Source organism: Choloepus didactylus, chromosome 9, assembly GCF_015220235.1.
Source record: "Choloepus didactylus isolate mChoDid1 chromosome 9, mChoDid1.pri, whole genome shotgun sequence".
NCBI lineage: Eukaryota > Metazoa > Chordata > Mammalia > Pilosa > Megalonychidae > Choloepus > Choloepus didactylus.
Genome location: NC_051315.1, coordinates 110,006,152 through 110,027,419, shown reverse-complemented (window position 1 = coordinate 110,027,419; position 21,268 = coordinate 110,006,152). Strand labels below are relative to the sequence as shown.

The 21,268-nt window shown below is 39.0% G+C and overlaps 1 pseudogene; it reads right to left on the bottom strand.

Moving 5' to 3' along the window:
* Positions 1-1,547: 1,547 nt before the first annotated feature.
* LOC119543827 overlaps positions 1,548-21,268 on the bottom strand; it is a 133,914-nt pseudogene continuing 114,193 nt past the window's right edge.

Here is a 21,268-nt window from a genome sequence, read left to right as displayed (position 1 = left end):
AAAAGTTCTAAATAAAATTCTAGCAAACAAAATCCAATACCACTCTATATTTTTGGCATGATTTTTCTTTAAACTTACAACTTCTCTAATAGAATATATATTTTTTAAAAAGAAAATAATACACTATGACCAGAAATGCAAGATTGTTTAAATATTAAGAAATCTATAAAAACCATACATCATGTTAATAATTAATAATTCTAACAAAAATCATATGATTATATAGATGGATGGTGAAAAGCCTTCAATAAAATTTAACACCCTTTCTTGATTAACAAAATAAGAAAGTAAGAATGAATACATAATTTCTTAACATGATAAAATGTAGATGTAAATTAGCCCTAAAGACAGCATCTTAACTAATGAGAAACACTAGAGGCATTTGCATTAATGAGAGGAGGAAGACAAGGGAAGCCCAGTGTCTCCAATACTATTCATGATTGCACTGGAGATATTAGGCAATGCAATTACTCAAGAAAAATAAAGTAGAGGTAAAAATAAATAAGCAAACAAACGAATAAAAAGGAATAGAAGTCAAAGTAACCAGCTGTAGATGATATAATCACATACCTGAAAAAAACTAGAGAATCAGTAACAGCTGATTTAAATAACAAAAGAATTCACAATATGAAATTGAAATACAGAAATCAATAGCCTTCATATATAAATACAAAAATAAAAAACAGAACATAATGGTAGAAGGAACCTATTTACAATAGCAGCAAAAGAAAATAAATTTAAGAAGAAATGTGCAAAACCTTTTTGAGAAAAGCTTTAAAACATGCTTTAAGAACACAAAAGAAGACTTGAACAAATTGTAAGACACACCATGCTCTTGGACAGGATGATTCAATGTTTGAAAAAAGTCAGGGTCTTCATTATACATTGAATGAAATCTCAATAAGAATACCATCAAATTCTTATGGAGCTAGACCTCATATAGAAAAATAAACATGCAAGAATAGACAGAAAACACTGAAAAAGAAAATTTATGAAGATATGCTACCAATTTAACTGGATACTAAAACATACAATAAAGCCTCACTAATTAAAACAGTGGCACTGACTCCTTAATAGACAAACCATGGAATGGAATGGAAAGTCTAGGAATAGACCCTGAGTATATGGAACATTAGTATATGAGAAAAGTGGTATATCAAATCTCTGGGACAAAGATGGACTTTTAATATATGGTGCTGGCACAACTGGTTGGCAATTTGACAAGTAAAGTTAGATCCAAACATTGCATCATGCACATGATTAACTTCAAATAGGCAAAGGATTTATTGTAAATGAACAAATCAGAAACCAAAACAACAACAACATAACTGAAACCATGAAATACCAGAGGAAAAATAGATGAATCATTAACTGAATTGTAGGGAAAGGTTTTTAAACTATCTTTCAATATCAAATGCAATAAAAGAAAATATCGATGATTTTTTTCTTCTCATTGAAAAAAGTCTTTAATCAACTATAGACATAATTAATTTGACCAAAATGAAAATATAAAGATATTTCATAAATGTGTAACGAGTGACAGAACCTTACTTTTTGTAGAGGACCTTAATCCGAATAAAGTCTCCACTGAGTTTTCTGGCAATTTCCTTGGGGACACATAGATGGTCTTTGAGTTTGTCCATGATTTCCTTTGTTGTGTTGCCTGGAATCACCCTCACAGTTCGCAAGGGCCTCATGGGTATATCATCGAAAGACCACCTGCCTCCCAGGCACATGTCGCTCTCCTCCTGCACCAAATAGTGGAACTCCAAGGTTGCCTTCTCACAGAAAAATTCTTCCTGTGCATTTGCAAACACTAGTCCACCTTTCTTTTGGTTGCTCCATTTCTTTTTGGAATTGTTTTTTTCCTGTTTCCATAAATGTCTTACTAATCAGAAGGTAGAAGTAACACTTCCCACATGGCTTGTTTGTTTTGTGTGCCTCAGTCAGTTCTTTCCTTTCGTTCAGTTAAATTTAAAAGGCTTACAAAACCAAAAATCTCCTCTTCATCAACAGGCACATCATCATCACTGTCTTCTGAAACATCCATTTGCTTAATCACACTCCCAATGAGGCTCTGCTGTATTAAGAGATTTGTTAGTGCTACAGTATTCACAGATGCCTTTAGGAAAAGCTGATGCAGTAATTTCTTAATTCCATCATAATCGTCTGCTGAAATGGAGTAAGCTTCAAATTCAATATTCACTTCCTCATCAACAACCTTGTCATCTTTATCGTCTTCTTCGTCACTGTCTTCATTGTCTTTGTCCTCATCCTTGACTTTCTCTTTCTCTTCTTCCTCATTGCATTGGGCCAGGGCTCCTGGCAGCCATGAGACCCCACTCCCCACCACGCACCTCTTAAGATTGATAAATTTGACTCCATAACATTTTTAAAAAGCAAAAATCCTGACCACACTATAAACAAAGCCAAAAGACAACTAGTAAAGTAAGAGAAAATACAATACATACCACAGACAAAGAGCTAATACTCCAGATATATTAAGAACACTTAAAAAGGCCAAAAATGGGCAAGAGATACAGTAGACAATTCATAATAAATAAAGATATAAAATGGCTGTAAAACCTATGAAAAGTGGTTTAACTTTAATTTCTCAATTAAAATAAGAGAAAATCAAATTAAAACTATACTGAGATATTGGCAAGACTTTGAAGAAACAGGCAATCTCATACATTGCTGGTGGGAATGTCACTTCGTACAACCCTAATTGAGAGGAATTTGGCAATAGCGAACAAAACTACATTATGTGTTTATATTTTGACTGGCAGTATGACGTCTAGTAATTTTATTGAGGAGTCATAAGATTATACATTGCAGCATTGCTCATAATTGCAAACTATTGGAAACAGCCTATATGCCTTTGCATGGAAGACCTGTTGAATAGCTCTGTTATAACCATGCAGTGGAGTACTTACATAGCTATAAAAGAGGAATGGGTCACATGCTCACCTCATCACCCTCAAATCTTATCATGGACTCATAATATAAGTGCTGACTGTTTGCTTGCTGGGCTGAATGGAAGATTCTGTTGGCAGCAGAAGGTTATGAGGAAGGACTGAAGACACTGAAAGGAATACTAGATAACTTGGGGAAAATCTGAGGAGAAGCGGGAGGGAGTTTCTAGGAGGCATTTTGGTCTGTGGGACTGGGAGCGAAAAGAGGGAGAGGAAAAAAAAGATTGGATGAAGCAAAGAATTTGACCCCATGTCCAAAAGTGCTTTGGTCTGGGTAAGCCTGGGTCTCCCCCTGGCAGTAAGGTCCATGGTAGGGATTGCATTCCCTCAAGAGATGGATTTGTCCCTGTTTGATTGGGGTGTTAATTTACTCTTTAGTTTACTGCATCTCAGGTGAATTTTTGCTGGGCTCCATCTTTAGAAGCTTCAGAACTTTGATCACTGTTACCTTTCCTGCCTAAATTTACATGTCATGCACTTGACCTGAGCCATCAACTAAAGAGTCCAAGTCATTGTATCTGATTGTCTCCCCTTGGTGACCAAGACACCAAGGCCAGTCCCTCTGAGCATTTAACTGGAGGAAAAAGGGAATCTCCTACTACCCATGAGCACTGTTATCGGTCTTTAGAGATGTAACTCCCGATCCTTCAGAGGTCATCTTGCCTATTCCTTGCTCCCAGAGAGCTCTGCTTCTTACATTCCCAGATAGATTATGGCAAGGTGAAAGTTCAAGGTCAAGTAATAGAAGAAGGCTTAATTACAGTCTCTTCTATTGTAATGTGCTAGTTTCCCTCTTCAAAAACCCAACATTATCAAAAATCATGTCATCAAAACCATTGTTACCATGGGAAAGTGCAAGTTATGGGCTAGAGAGTTTTACATTAGAAAAGGTAGTGTTCTTCCTGAAGAAATGCAAAAATTAAGGTATTTTGTTATTGTTGACATGAACTAAATATAACAACTTGATTATCAAGTGACCAAAACAAATCTAAATATCACAGAGACAATTCTAAAGAGGGTGGAAAATGTCCCAAGTTAGCAAGTGTCTAGGTACATTTTAGACCAGTTCCCAGCTATCAATGGTAAACAAAAACACAAGGTGCCAAATGAGCAGCCAGCCGTAAAGACAAAGCAGCTGTGGATTTCTATAATGTCTTTAAAAAGTGTTTTCCCCAATAAATGCCTCTATATGCCATGGTAGTTGTTGCAGAAGCAATTTAAACTGTAACGGGCATAATGTCAGGCACACGTAATGAGACTGTGAAACCTTGGGCAGGAATAGAAATGACTATAATACAAAGGAGTGACAATTTGTAGGCAGCCTAGTATAAAAGATAAAAATTAGCATCCTCAGGTCATGTTTACAGGAAAAGTTCATAGGCACTCTTTGTAGAATGGATGCTGTGGAGCTTTAAAGAAAATTTGTTTACTGGAGCAAGGTATGGTTCAAGTTGAGGAGGGAAATTGAGAGTAATCAGCCAAGCCAGTAAAATCCAGGGAGAGAGTGATTTCAATTACAAGAAGAAAAGAACTGAACAGAAAGAAGGAATTAGAGAACTGCAAAGCAGAAGTACATATGGAAAGCCCAAAATGGTGAATCCAGAGTCCAAGGATTAGAATGGAATCAGTGGGGGAAGAGGGCAAGACAAAAGCAATCATTTATATTGTTTACCTTCCCCTCTGTAACACTTGGAAAAGTCACCTTTCAATAATATTTGGATCTCTCAACAAATAATCACTTTATCCTTAGAGTCTTGTGCATTCCTAATCCCCTCCTGTTGTATACAAATCCACTGAGATCAGAGAGGAAAAGGGATAAGTCTCAGGCCATAGAGTGAGTTAACAGCTGATCTCAGGTCCACTTTCCTGAGCTCTTTCTCCTCACCAGTGCTCTTCCTACTTCTACAAGGGACTGAGGACAAAATGTAAGAGCTAAAACAAAAATGGGTACAAAATTGAATAATACAACAGTTGAACAGTCTGAAAGCCAAGGTCTAGAAGAGACATCTACAAACCAGAATACTGAATACTTAATGAGAGTTTCTTTAGAGTCTAAGGCTGGGACTGTTGCAAGCATCTTGGTATTTGTAGCATCTGAAACAGGCCTGGGCATATGGCCCCAAATTGCTTCTAGAGGGAACAGCTCTGATTTTAAATTGATAAACAATGTAGCCTGTAGTTAAACTGCCCAACAACATAAATTGAGTGCCAGCTTAGTGCTTCAAATTTGAGGTGACAGAAAGCTTCAAAACAATATTGTGTGAGATAAACACCAATGGTTGTAGTCTGTGGCCTGAAATTCTTTTACTGTGGGAAAGCCAGCTTCAAGGATGATTTGATGGTCAAATGAGGTCAACATCAATACAACACATCATATACTGGACAGCAGTGGGCAAGGAGAAAGAAAATGTTTTTGGAGAGCTAGACATTGGGGACCAGTCATGCTCCTTAACAGCATAATCCAAAAAGAAGGACCATAAGTGGAACCCAGTTCTTAGACTCTGGAGGAGTGGTGAGCCATAGTTCAGATTCTCTTCAGGGTTTCTGAAATCCTTAAATCACCTCAAAGAAGGGAGATCCCAAAACCTCCTAAGGATTATCATCCCAGTGTATTTAATATACCAGAACACTAATTGTCTGGTTAATGACATCTTGTCAGAATTGAAAGCAAATCATAGGGGTTGGATTTTTTTTTAAATTACTGGGGAAAAACTAAAAATCAATTCCAATTACTTTCTTGACAGAACAGTCTTTGCAGGAAAGAGGATAAAGCAATCTTGATGAAGAGCGAACAAAATCATCTTGGTGAAGAAATGTCAGATCAGAATGTAATGCCCTTGTTCATGTTTTTCTTAGAAAGCATTTATATTCTGCCTGATTCTGGGAACAAAGCCAAAGACTGCTTTAGAGGAATAGAGATTTCCAGTAAGTTGGGTGGGTGAGGGTGGCTGGGTGGGTGGGAATGTGGGAAAGATTCAGGAGGGACATGGGGGACAGTTCTGAAACCTGTGTGAGACTGGGAAGGGTGAGGTGCTCTGTTTGCCTCTTGTTCCTTGACTGACAAGGCCTCTGAGAAATGTTTAAGGACCAGTGAGGGAGAAGATTGAACCAGAGGATGAAGCATCCATACCTCCCATTGCTTTGCCTCAAATAATTAACAAACCACAAAAGCAGGGTGGGAATGGCAGGAGGAAGCAAAGCAGATGTAGAGATAGGCACTATTTTCCCACCCTCTCTGGTGGTTAGACAGAACAGTTATGTTTGATGCTGAGAACTGGGTTTCACAATAGCATGCGTTTTGTCTTCAGAAGCCTGACTCAGAACCAGCTCCAAGAGGTCGAGAGCCATGGTCTTCTTCCCTTCCCTTTCTCTGAATGACTCTCTTTAATCTTATTTTCCAGCATGGTAAATGGAAAAGAGCACAAGTCTAGGAGTCACAAAGGAAATGAGGAAACAGACTGCCATTTTCTGAACACAGTCATGCACAAGACATTCTGTTAGGTGTTTTGTTGACCTGCCTTATCCATATGCTCTTCACAATGCAGAGAACTTGATCTTCAGTCCTGGTTCCTATATTAAAGGGCTGAATGACCGTGGACAGGTCACAACACTTCTGTGCTCCTTACAAAGGGGTGTAAAGTGTGTGTAAAATGGAGACAATCGTAACTCCCTGGCTACTCCAGAGAGTTGTTGAAGGAATCAAAGAGAGAATATACAGAGAAGCACTTTGTGAATTCTGAAATGCTGAGCACATGTAAGGGATTATTATCACTGAGTCAATAAGCTGCTCTTGTTTCTTCTGTGGTATATCACACAGTAGGTGCAAGAGCCCAAGACACCAATCAATCTCAGATTCTTCTACTTGAGAGATGGGTCTTGTCTCAGATTACCACAAATATGTACTCTGACTCCAAAGCAAAGTAGCTGGGCAATTGGCCTCAAAGATCTTACTATCTTTGGCGTTGGCCAGCAAATCAAACCTTACTTCCTGCCGCCATCTTTATTTGCAATGTGACATCCAAAGCATGAGACCAAATCTCAAACTCCATAAATAATGAAACAAGGAGGTTCAAAAGACCTACCTACTAACACTGAGCTCAAGAGAAGGAGGGAATACCAGACATGAAGAGGAAAGGTACAAGTGCAGAGTGAGGGCAGACACCGAGTATTAGGAGAAAGGTTCTTTTCCCGATCATAGTTGTGGGGTCCTAAAGGAAGGTGTCTTCTGGGAGGCATTATTTTTCATGAAAAATCAGGAATACTAAAGCATTCCTGGTCAAAATCAGCACTTCCAGAGGTAGAAATTAGAGAAGGAGACTGTGGGAAACTGACAAGAAGAAATTTTAAAAGGAAGGGAGAACACCCTGTCGTTTTATCACCTGCCACTCACCAGCGGCTGTTTTACGCACTCCTGCATATATCTGTGGTCTCATTTCCTCGAGCCCATGTCCTGCCTCCCTTGCTGCCCATTTGTTATGTCATCGGAAGGCAGACAGCTCTGGGTGGTAATATTCTAGTAGCACAAACCCTTTAGGAATCCAGACGGTACCCACCCATTGACTGCTGGAAGAAAAAATCTAGGTCAGGATGAGAACTGACAGAGAGAAGGGGGGAGAGACGGAACTTGGGTGGTAGTGATGCTGGAAGTGCAACTATCCCTATTAGGAAAAAGTTTCCAAGCAGCAAATCAGAATCCTTCACTTAGTATGGTGACCCTTCCTTGCCTCCCTCCCCAGCTTTCTTCTCTTCTGAACATCTGCCAATGCTGGGCTCAGCCACTAGACTTTGGCATGTGGTTAAAAGCCGAGATAAGCTTGGATTCAAATCCTGGTTCCTCCACTTATTAGTCACATGGCCCTGCTTTGTTAGTTAATCCCCCAGACTCAGTTCCTCTTCCTTTAAACACAGTTAATAGTTCCTATAGGATTTTCAGTGAAAGTGAAAAGAAAATGCATGCAAGGTATTGAACCCAATGCTTGGTTCAATAATTAGACTGTTCATTATTACTTTATTATTGATCATCCAGTTGTGACTTCCTGGCCATCACCATTTTTTCCAGGGCAAGTATCTATTAAACACCTAATATGTGCGGGGCTGTAGATCATACTAGCCACTAGGTGTACAAAGTTAAAATAGATACAATCCCTCATCTCAAAGAGCAAACAATCTAATGTAAACAAATAATGATGAAACATTCAGATGACAAGGAGATGTGCTGCTTGAGGCCCTATTTAATGGTGGGTCACATGTCCAGAAGGTGCTGGTGGATAGAAGTCTGGGGTAGCTCCAGCTGCTGTGAAGCTGCTGTGAATTCCTATGAGGGGAGCTGGTTCCCCGCTTGTCAGCAATTCTGCAGACGTGACCACCGCCTGGGGTCATGTTGGGCTCTCAATGGTTTTCAAGCTCTGTTCTAGGCTGATTAGAATAGGGCTTTGAGGAGGGCTCTTAGAGGCCCTTTGATGGAGGGGAGTGGGCAGAGGCAGAGCAACTGTGATTGGATCTGTTTTATATATTGGGAATCTTGGTTAGATTCGTAGAAAAGGTCATGCTGCTAGAAACTTTTCAGAAACCATCAGGCTAACCGATTAGATGTTAGCATTCTTTCCAGCCTGTCTTAGTGCTGAGGTGCCCGGAGGTGAACCAGCTCAGCTTTGTATTTGTCCATCTTCAGAACCTGAAGGCTCTGTGACCTTAACATCGGTCTCTCTCCATCCAGTGTCTTTCATTCCACCCTGCTTTCAGTGAAGTGTTTCCTGTAGCTTCCTTATCATCTGACTCCTTCCCCACATCCCCCCTCAATATAGCTCATTCCCCACCAATTCAGAAATCAAAGAAGAAGCCATTGATCCAAAGAGAGGTTTAACTGGCTGACAGTTACTAGAGAAGCAAGTTCTCTGTTTGCAGAGGGACCAAGTGAAAACAAAATTCCATAACAAGAGGTCAGACAACTGTTGACTTTATTTAACTTGAACCCTGTTTCATCAGTCAGTGTCTTGACCTATAGGTCAGAGGTCAGGCTGTCAGAAAGATGCAAAAACAAGCCCTCCAGGGAAATGAGAGGCTGAGTGCACCACTAAGGACGGTTTTCCCCCACTGTGAAGTTTGTGAGGAGCTGGGAGAGCTCCCCAGGCTGAAAACCTGGCCTGATGTGAATTTTCTCCTTCTGTGAGGGCGACCCTTAGATTGAATTGATATTTCATTCCAACTCACTCTGGATGTGAACGGTAATTCAAAATCATTGTTGCCTTCATTATTACTTTATGATGAGGGGCAAAGTGACTTGTTTAAAAAATGAAAGAAGAGAAAAGAAAAAAATGAGAAAGAAAAAGAAGAAAGGAAGAAAGGGAAGAAGGAAGGGAGGGAGGGAGGGAAGGAGGGAGGAAAGAACGAGAAAGAGTAAGAGCTGTTGAAAGAGAAGGAACAGGAATCTTTGGAAAATAAGAGAACTGCATTCTGACGTGCTTCTTCAGAATAACAGCCTGTGGTACAATCATATCTCTAAAGTTTTAAAATTCTAAATATTTTTAATGGGGTCATAAACCTGAAACAGAACATAAAGTTGTCAAGACCTATCTACAACCCTGGTGTTAGGAGCCGCTGACCAGGCAATTCAGTCACGATGTGCAAGGCATCCACTTCTTCCAGTTTCTTGTGTTTCCATCCTAAATAGACCTGTTGTGTTGTATATTCTGGTCCCATCTTAAGGAAAGCTCCCATTTCTCTGTGAAAGCAGTCAGGGATAGCAATGTGGCTAATTACACTGCAAACTTTCCTGATTTCAGTTATCTGTTTCTTGTTAAACAAACTTCAAAACCCAATTTTAAACACTTATTCACCTATCTCTTTGAGTAAAATGGACTGAAATTGTGATTTTATGGTGCATCAAGTTTATAAGCAAGGGTCCTGATATAAATTTTAATGTCTCATTCTTCTGTAAGGGGATTTTTCTAATATACAACATGGAAACAATTTATTTTGCCCATAATTCCAGGAACTCTGCCTGGCTGGAAAGATGTTTTGCCTGGGGCAGCTCATCTGCTCAAAAGGAGGGGAAAGTTATGTGGCAATGTAAAAATAAGCTGGCACAGAGCACTACCTTATGAACATAGATGTAAATGGAGGAAAGACCTGTGGGAACATTTCCCTTTTAATCTAGTGTTATTCACTGCCTTGACCCTCCTGAAACCTTCAGAGAGAAGCCTCCTAGCATGTAGCTCTCCCGGGCACTGATAGAGCAGTGCTTCATTTACTCCAGTTCTTCAGCCTTTATTATAAAGGTTTGTGTTCTCAGCTTTCTAAGTGTCAGGTAAGAGGCTCAAGATTTAATTTCTTTTAGCCAAGAGCATGGGTTGATGCCAACTATGGTGTCTTACATGGTAATGTCCTGTGTTGAAGTTTCAGGCTGATAATACATCCCTCTTTCTTTTGAGTTCTGAACCACTTGACAAAAGAATTAACTACAGGTCATCAGATTAATTGCTTGTAAAATTAAAATGGAGAATAGTTTGGATTTGAAGCCAAAATAAGCTTCCTTTTACTTTCCCTAAGTTGAGACCTTGGGACCCAAGGCCTAGAGTCTGGTTTGCAAAGCTGATGTTTATCCAGCCAGCCACAAGGAAAATTGCATCCTCTCCAAACCCAGAGGACAGAGAGAATCCAGGAGGGAGAGGGTGCACAGGGAGAGTGAAGCCTGTGTGCCCCCAACATTTTACTCATTGACTGAAATCTAGCAGACACTATCCTCCTCCATCTCCTCAATCAAACAAGTCTCCCCCACTTTATGGGCAGAAGCCAACTGGGGATGGAAAGGAGGTCGGAGGTGGTCTCAACAGCTGCTCTGTCAGGGCAGAAGTTACTCTTCTTTCAGCCACCAGAATGTGTAGAGAGGTTGTCTCTACACCCTTATCATTGCTTACAGCAGGATAGGAGAGCAGGGACAAGAGAGATGGTGGGCTCTGGACACTGGCTGCTTGAGTTTAGATCCTCCTGACACTCATGGAGTGATTCTGGAAACATTCTCTAAGCCTCAGTTTCCTCAAACATAAAATGAGGATAATAATAGTGCTTATCTCATAGTGGTGTTGTGAGAGCTTAAAAAAGCAATGAATTCAAGTCCTCAGCACAATGCCTGGGAAGCCAAGAACACTAAATATATATTCATTATTGTTAGGGTCCATTGGAGGGAGGGCTGTGGTTTGAAGGGAACATTTTTTTCCTAATTCTGCATTCATGCTTGGGTTTCTTGCCTGACCCCCTTGTTTCTGTGCTTCAGTGATGGCACGAGGATAAAAGAAGCCAAATCTGTTGAAAAGTGATGACGTAGGCAAAGAGGGGCAATTCCTATCACAGACTTAATCTTCCAAAAATTGAGGCCCATTCTGTGTACAGGGGATTAGGCAACTCACATAACCACGTGTATGTAGTGAATGACCCTCACCTGCAGTTGGGCCACATCTGGCCAAATGACTGTGGAGGACGTTAGTCTCAGGGGAAGACTTGGTGCATATCTCTTTTCTAAGACCATCCCCATCCTGAAAATGGAAGCTTTGGCAAAACCATGGGGCCAGTTTGAAATGCTCTGGTGAATTGGGCTGAAGGGGGAAGGCTGGAGTCCATTGAATTAATCTGAAGAAGAAATAATGAGAGCTTTTAATGAGCTGTGAGTAAGAGACTAACACCTAGGATAGTTCAGAACCAACATTTTAATAGATTTTTCAAATTTCATATGTTAGATTATTTTAGTCATCGATTAACTCTTGGGTTTAGTCATTGGCTTCATTGGATTTATGTTTTTCCCAGTTCTTTGATTTCTGTATTTGCTGTGTTACATCTTTTGTCCTGTTTTTCTTTGATTATCTTCCCAGATAATCAAGTTGGATGCCTGGACCAGTTGTTTTTAATCTATCTTGCTAATGATTAAGATTATGAATTCACCCTCTGAGTAAAACTTTGGCTTCATACCATATGTTTAGTAATATGGTGATTTTATGTTTATCATTGTCTAATGAATGTGAATTACGATTCGATTTCCTCTTATACCCAATATTTATATTTATATGTGAGGGTTTCTTTTTTATTACTGGTTGTTAGTTGTTTTTTATACATTTTATTTTAATGTCATTATTAATTAATGGATCAATTATACTTTAGTGAGAAAATGTTGCCCAGATGATATTAGCTTTTATAAATTTATTAAGATTTTCTTTCTGGTGTGGTATATTACCAGTATTTGAGAGCATACTGTAGACAAATGAAAAGGATGTATGGTAACTATTTTTTTAGATACAAATTTATACATGTATTTATAGCATATATAAAATAGTATATATAAAATGACATTTATATAATATATTGTATACACACATATAAACATATAATTAAGTATTCAGATAATGTTAATTGCACTGTTTACATTTGCACTGACATTATTGGTCTCTTTTATCTGTCAAAAATTGAGATGAGGGTGCTAGAATCTCTCCCAATAACTATTATTTTGTTTTCCATTTTTTTCTCATATTGTATTTCTAACTGGATTTCCTTTTTATAGTTTGTTGTGAAATTTTTCAGCATATAAAGATTCCTTTGTTGTGGACTACATCATTGATCAACATAAAATTATTCAAACCTTAATGCCTTTTGCCTTTAATCCTACATTTTGATTGACAGTTATATTGGCACTGCTACTTTTGTTCTCTTTATAATGACCTGATGAATACGTGATGTGTGTGTGTATTTCTCATGTCATTTTAAAGGCATTCCTCTTAGAAGCAGCATATCATATCATATTATAACTCACTCTAGGTCTTGGACTTTTAATTGGGGAATTCGCAATGGCTACATATGGTCTCTGTCCTCTCATCTTGTTGCATGGAGGTGGGACAGTGCAGTGACTAAGAGTAAGTCTGTGGGGCCAGATAGGCTGGTTCACATCTTGGGTCTGCCATTTCATCTGTGTGACCTCAGGAAAGTGATTTATTCTCTGTGAGTCCCTGTTGACTCATCTGTAATATTGAAACAATAGTATTGCTGAGGTTGCTTTAAAGGATCAATAAAACAATTATGTACCTAGTAGTGCCTAGGGACACATTGTAGGCATACAATAAATGTTGGCCAGCATTTTATAGATAATGATACATATAAACATAGTATAATTATATAAATGTATCCCGTTATTTTAGGCTTTGTGTTTATCATTCCTTTTATTAATCCCTTACTTTCTATCTTTTCATAAATGGACGAAGTTTTGTTGGCTAATGCTTCACTAATGATTTGAAAAGTAAACACTTGTTTTTAATCTACCAGTGGTTACCTTTATATTTTCTGAGGACAATTTTTGAATTATTTTCCTGTGATTATAAAAGCCAAATATTACTTCTCCCTCTGTTATCCTTATTAATATAATCTGGAGTTTCCAGTGACAATTCTTTCATAATAAATTAGTATTTATATACAATATATTTTATTCAAAAATTAACATTTGCTTTGTTTTGTAACCATATTTACAATTACTTAGAGATTATATTTAACAGATTTAATACCAACCACCATTCCTAGTAAGCCATTATTTCCTAATTGTTAAGTTTTTCTTTCTCTTTCATTTCTCAATTTTCTGGAATGTGTCACCAAGGAAATTTTCAAAGATAAGAATGTAAATGATAGCTATCTTTGATCCCTGACATGTCTGGAAATGTTTCTATACCAAAGACAACAGACTGGGCAGGACAGCCTTATGCTGCGGCCTTTTATCCAGAACTTGCCCTAGTGCCGGCTGGTTTTTAGAACCAAAGGTCATCCGGCAGTGGATTTAGAGTCTGGTCCTGTGTTCTGTTTTGTGTGTTAGTGTGGATCAGGGGACTTCCTTGCCTCCCCCACCCTATGACACAAACATGGGGTGGGGGGGCAGGGTCCCCCAGGAAGGACTAAAGTGGTTTTTTTCCCTATCATCCTTGCAGAAGATAGCCTTGCCATAGAAATTCAATTAAACCTTTACTTTTTACAACCTATTGCATTTCACCTGAGTTTATGTACTGATGTTCATAGTTGCTCCAGATATTATTAAAAAGATTTAGCTTTAGGGAAAGGTAGGAGTCCTAAAGGTCTAAGTAAGAGAAAACTATGTTAATACTGTTTTCTTCAGGGTGGTGGATTATGGGATTATTAAATTTTTCTGAAAGGCCTCTATCTAATCTGACTTATTGCTACAAGTATATGATATTGTACTTGGCTTACTAAATGTGTTAGTGAAGAAAAAGAAAAGAAGAGTGAAGAAAAGAAAAGATAAAGAAAGAAAAGAAAGTTTCATTTTTGCATGGCACCCTGTCCACAGAGACCCCATGGCCATTTGTCGGACATTGAGCTGGTCAGTTCTCTAATAGCCATGGGGCCTTCTACCTGCTAAGCTCACCTCTGGCCTCTCCTCTTCCACTTACTGATTTTGCTCCAACAAGGCTTAGCTATTAGCATTGCTATGGCTAAATTTTATTCTGCTTTCCATTGGCCCCGCCAAACCAAGGGTACTCCCAAACCCACAGAAAATAATTGTTGCCTGCCCCCTCCACTTCCAAAGTGGGGAATTAAATAACACCTACAGCTAACAGAGGAGCATTTCCTTCCATCTGAAAGGCCCTGAATGGAAGGGATGGCCAGGCCTCCAATCCCTCTCTCCAGCTCCCCATCCGGATGGAGTGGGCTCCCTTGGTGGTCTGGGGCTGAGAGCTGAGCTCTTTCTTCAACTCAGGGTCTTAAGGAGCTTCCTGGCTTCCCAGTCCCCCACTCCCCTCCACCACGCACAGATGCAGCTGCGTCAGGACTGGCCTGGGCCTAATGCGGAAGGGGTTGTGTTTGTCTTTATGGCCAGCCCTGCCTCTGGCCCCTTCCTGGACTGTCCTGGGCACTTCTCTGCCTGGCCCTGTCTCCTCTTCTCTGCCCAGCCACCTAGAGATTGCTCCCCTTCCATTCCCATGGAAATTTCCAGAGAAAAGTGTGATGTAGGAAACAAGGCCCTAGAGGCAGACAGGCTCCGGAGCACTCCGGACAAGTCACTTTTCTGAGCCTGGATTTCCCCCAAAGGAAGAAGGGGTGGGGGAGCCTTGGGGACCAGCTAGGTGAGGCCCCAAGGCCTCTTGCCCATTTGTAAAATGAGCATGAGAATTACTGCTCACTGGGGAGAACGGAGAGTTAATGAATCCACCTAGGGCACGTTGTGGACGCTTCATATCAGCTCTTCACGGTGTTTCATTTCCACCAGGGCTTGCTCTCTGATAATTCCTTCATATCCCCTCACTCATGCCTCAACCTAAACCAGAGGTATGGCTTAACAGGCGAGTCGGGTTAACAGTTGTGCTTTTCTTGCAGCGCTAGCCTTCTGAGACATGACTCTGGCCTTTGTTATCTACCCTATTAGTGGCTGTAATAGAGAGAGAGACGCAAATGCTTGTGGATTTCTGGAGACTGCCAGTCACAGGATATCTGATACATGAGAGTCTCTGACCCTGCTGAAGTAGAGATCTCTCATCACCTCCTCACAATCTGATCTTTGTCTTCTCTTCCAAAAATGAATGGTGTCTTACCTGGCCTTTTCACCAAGTCCATTAACAGAAAGACAAATCTTAACATCTAACTGCCCCTCCTCCCTGCTCAGCACAGGCATTTTCCAGTCACACAGCACTTAAGCAAGTTAGAAAGGAACTAGGAAGAGAGAAAAAGAAACTTACCAACAGAGGAGAAATCCCCCAGGCAAGCTCGAATCTAGCAAAATACGAGATGGGATAGTCTGAAGTTACCAGACTGGGGTGTCAAGTCCACTCTTTCTCCTTGGAAGAGTCTCTGTTGCCTCAACAACCAATAAATGGGACATTGGGGAGGATGGCAGTAAAGGGGAGAAAGGGGAGGTCTGGGTCAGGAACACACTTGCCACAGCTGGCTCCCGAGTCTGGACTTAATGTAAGGCATATGTCATTTATTGAGCATATACTGTTTGCCAGGCACTCAGCACTTTGGAGGTGTTATCTCATTTGATCACCATAGCAAGCCCATGAGAAGGTTGCTACAGTAGAGAGGAGGAATTGGGGCTTGGCAAGGTTATGAAACTAGCCCATGGTGACAAAGGCAGGTAGTGCCAAGGCTGGGACCCAGACAAAGTCCTCTGCTCTAACCACTCCACCACGAAGGTTTTTCTGACGCCAGCTCACAGTACAACTTTGGACAACTCACACCCTGGCTCTGGGCTTCACTTTCCTTTTTCACAGAATGAAGTGGGTAAATGAAATATGCTCTAAGTTACCTTGCACCTTCATCTTTTGATAGTTCTCTTTCAGCTCTTCTGTTCTCCAAGGCAAAGGGGGAAAGTTAAATAGAGCCCAACTTTCAATTCCCAGGAAAGTCAGTGAGGTTCCACATTAACTTAGTTGAAATGAAATATATAAATATTTGTTGGCATCTCCAGACTGCCCCCAAATCAGAATTTTTCCTGTAAGTTGCTACCCCAACCCCCCATCCATTCTCCACTGTCTCCACCCTTTGGTATAGACCAAAGATGTAGAATGTTTCAGAGAGAAAAAGCCTCTTCCTGTCTTCTGTAACTACCAGGTGGCTACAGTCATAGCTGCGATCTCAGAAATGCTTTCCCAGGACACTCGTTTCCATATTTGTTCTCTCTAACATCCCACTTTTCCTGATGCCCATAGACAGGCTTGAGCAGGCCACTACAGATTCATAGTTATAAAAACGATATTCATTTCCCCCCTTACATCCAAAGTGAAAGAGGAAGGGACTGACTTCATTTAAGCATGGAAAATAAAATTGAACCCAACATATGCCAGTTCCAAAGCCCTAAACCAGTGCCTCTACTGTGGTTGCATAGTATTCAAGGGAAGGGGGTGGGGTGTTATTTTAAGTTTCTGTAAAGCATTGAGGAAAGGCTCAGAAATACATCCAGATCCCCAGGTTTCTGCAAAAGACATCCAGTTCATTTATTCAGTAGAACAGCAGGCCAATATTAGAAACTCCACTTTAATAAGCAGCTACTTTAAAAAGGAAAAAAAAAAAAGGCCACCTTATTATGGAGAGGCTTTCTCATGTCATCGGTGGGGAACTCCCAGGAAGAGTATGGAAAGGATCTGCAGCCAATATACACAGCCTGAAATGTTACTTTAAATTCAATTTTAAAAGAGGGATTTAGCAGCAGTTATTAAAGTCTGTCCTTTCTGGATCTGCAAACACAGAAAAAGGCTGCTAAAGAATTTAGACATTTATATGGGCTTCAGATAGCTGCTAACCTTTCAACTGCCTTTGGATGCTTTAAAGATGTACATGTCTGCTTTTTCCGTCCAAAATATACAGCATCTGATTTAATGAGCAGAGGATGAACATATTCTGATAGCAGAAAGTTAGTTATATTGGGAAGAGATAGAGAATTGAGTTGAAAAACAAAATTCTTAGGGCTTCTTGTTTTTTTTATTCTTGGACTCAATTAGGACTATAAGTAGAAAGCCTAACACTACATGGTTTAAATTATAAGGATAATTTATCAAGTTACCTCCTTATTGAACAAAAAGTTCAAAGTTAGGGTGGCTTCAGAATTGGTTAATGCAGTGGCTCAAAGATACTATCAGGGATCCAGGAAGCTTCCCGCTTTCTGATTTGCCTTTCTCCATCTGTTGACTTTGTCTTCAGGCTCACTGTCCTTGTGGTCACAAGCTGGACGCTGCAGTTATGGACACTACTGCCAATGCTATGACTTCCAGAAGAAGAAGATGCTTTCTCTTCTGGTGCGTCTCTCTGCAAAAGCAAGAAAACCTTTTCCAGGAGTCTCCAATACACTTCCTGACTTGTAGGTCAGAGTTTTCTCACATTTCTATCATGTGGCTGGAGTCAGGAAAGCACCACAACAGACCAGTCAGGACCCTCCTGCTGGAGTATGTGACCCTGCAGTGGAGGGTGGATACTGTCTAGGAAATTGGGGGTTAGAAGGAAAAGGGTGGATGCTGTCAAGACAACCAACAGTGTCTGCCAAACTCCACAGTGGAACACTGTCCTGATTCTCTGCATTGTTTCATTCATTCAGGCAGCTCCAGAGGGAAGAGTTCAACAAATACGGAAGGGTTTGTTTTCTTATATCTACCACAACTCTATTTCCTAAATTGCATATCAAGTTAATTATTTATAGGAAACAATGGATGGAAAATAAGAATCTGAAACTTTGGGGTCTAAATTTTCTGGGATGTGTAGGAACTCTACATTTTGCAATTAGAAGAGTATAGCAGTTCAGAACATGAACTCTGAAGCCAAAGAGCTGAGGTTGAAATCCTGGCTCCACCAATTATTAGCTGACTTTGGGCAAGTTATTTAACCTCATAATGGGAAAAATAACAGCACTTGCCTAACAGCGTTGTTATGAGGAGAAAATGAGTTAATAACTGTACAGTGTTCATAAAACAGTGCCTGACGCACAGGAATTATTATAAGAATTATTAGCTGTGACTATTATCTGATAAATACCTTATCTCTTCACATGCAGATGAATCATTTGGAATCTATGTTCTTAGGTCCAGTGCATGCTCAAGAGTATTTGCTGAACAAAGGAATGAATAGAAACTTTCCCCATCTTAATCTTTTCCTCACTGTATTTATTTTAACCAAAAGATAAATGAAAATCTTTTTCTGGTTAATCTTTTTTATAACCACAATCTAACCAAAATGTAAGCAAATAGATGGACTCTGAATTTCTACTAGAAGAAACACTCTATGAGGGCTGGGGCCATATGCATCTCCTATATATCTGTATCCTTGGCTACTAGACATGGATTTGGCACATGAAGAGCTCAATGAATGCTTTGTTTTTGAATGAATGAATGAATGTATGAACATACTAGCTCCTATCATCTTCCTCTTAGGTCAGTTGTGATAGGTGTGGTCCATAGCACAGGCCCAAGAGAAGATTAGAAAGGTGGAAAAAGGACTATGATATTTTTTTTCTCAAGTTCTTCCTTTAGCCCAAACTTTACCAGCTCCCATCTCCGACCTCCATCCTTTCTCAATCCATCCCTTTCCCACCCCACCTCCCACACACTGAACATAAAAGGATCTAAAAGTTTCTAAGGATGATCAAATACAAAGTAAAGTGGCGCAGGTGAAAAAGACGTAAGGGTGTCTTCTGCTCCTAGTCACAATACAGTGGTTTGTACCAGACTTGCCCTGCCACTGAAATCAATTATAAAATTGGATAAAATATATGAGGAAATTGCTTTTAGGCACTGACAGAAGGCAGTGCAGGACTGTGATCCTGGAGAGAGGAAAACCTATTAAATAAATGAAAGCTGAGACAATTCATTGACAACGGATCTGCAATACAAAAAGTATTAAAGGAGGTTCTTCTGGCTTCAGAGAAATGACATGAGATGGAAACTGAATCCAAGCTTCGGAAGGAATGAAGGTTATCAGAGGTAATAAATAAGTGGGTCAATATGAGACTGTCGTTTTTTCTTCTTTTAACTTCTTTGAAATATAGCAGACTGTTTAAATAAAAATAATAACATTAAATTGTAGGGTTTTTGCATAAGCAGATGTGAAATATATTTTGAAAGCAGCAGAAAAGATCGGAGTCAGATAAATGGAATTTTACAGTTGTAAGATTTTTACATTTTTATGTGAAGTGGTGCAATATCAACTGTAGCTCTAGGTAGTCTAAGTTAGAGTTCCATTTTTTAATCCTTAGAGGAATTGCTTAAAAAATACAAGGAAGTATAGTCAAAAAACCAGTAGAGGACAAAAAAGGAATACTAAAAATATTCAGTTAACTCAAAAGAAGGAAGGAAAGGAGGCATGGAGGAACAAAAAAAGGATGGAAGAAATAGTTATCAGCAAGATGGTAGAATTAAACTCAAGTTTATCAATAAGTGTATTAAATTGTAAATGGGCAAAACATTCCAATTAAAATGCAAGATTGTTAAACTGGATAAAAAAGCAAGAGACGCACTTAAAATAAAAAGACATAGAGAGGTTGAAAGTGAAATGATGGGGAAAAATTTATCAAGCAAAGATAAGCATAGAGAGATTCTGTGGCTGTATTAATATTAGAGAAAGTCCACTTCAGCACAAGAAGGATTGCCAAAGATAAAGAAGGGCATTTCAATATGATAAAAAGGCCAATTCTTCAGAAAGAAATAGCAATCCTGAATCCATATGCTTTTATTTTAACTCTGCTTTAAAATAAAAGAAACAAAACGGACAGAATTAAAGGGAGAAACACAAATCAACAAATGCACAGAGTTCAAGATTTTAACACTCCTCCTTTACTAATTGATAAAATAACTAGACATAAAGTGTTTCAAATAGAGAAGATCTGAACCACCCTTCAGCCAACATGAACTTATGTGAAATTTATAAAACATTCCATCCAACAACAGTAGAATATATATCTTCAAGTGCATATAGAACATTCTCCAAGATAGACTAAATACCAGGCAATATAATAAATCTCAATTAATTTTGGAGGGATCAAATCTTGGGCATAATGGAATTAAATTAGGAATCAATATGATATCTACAAGATCCCCAAATATTATGGAAAACACATTTCTAAATAATCCATGAAAAAAAAAAGAAATAACAAGGTAATTAAAATATTTTGAATTGAAGGATTATTAAAAATGTAATACACATAAATTTATGAGATATACTTAGCAATAGTGCTTAGAAAGAAATTTATGGTCTTAAATGCTCACATTTAGAAAAGAAGCTGAAGGAAGCTGGATAAAGCCAACCCCAATGAAGTAGAAGAAATGAAATAATAAAAGTAAGAGCAGAAATCAGTGAAATAAAAAATAGCCAAACAATAAGGAAATTTAATGCAGTCAAAAGTTGGTTCTCTTAAAAGATCAAATTAATATAGCAAAACATCTGGAAAAGGGGGTCAGGGTAGAGGACATAGAGAGAAATAACAAATTACTAATATCAGGAATGAAGGAGGTGCTATCACTAAAAATTCTATAGACATGAAAAGGATAATAAGGGTATATTATGAACATTAGTCCAACATTTTCAACAACTTAGAAAAAATGGATAAGTTTGTTGAAAAACACAAATTACCAAAACTAACAAAAAAATGAGGTAAAAATCTGAATGGCCTTGTATGTATTAAAGAAATTGAACTCATATCAAAAACCTTCCATTACATTGCGAACATAATTAACAGCACTGAATTAAATATTTGAATGTAGTTAAAAGAAGGGAATTTTAGGTTGTCTATATGGTACTAGAATAAAAATTTAAAAAAAAAAAACAAAAAAACAAAA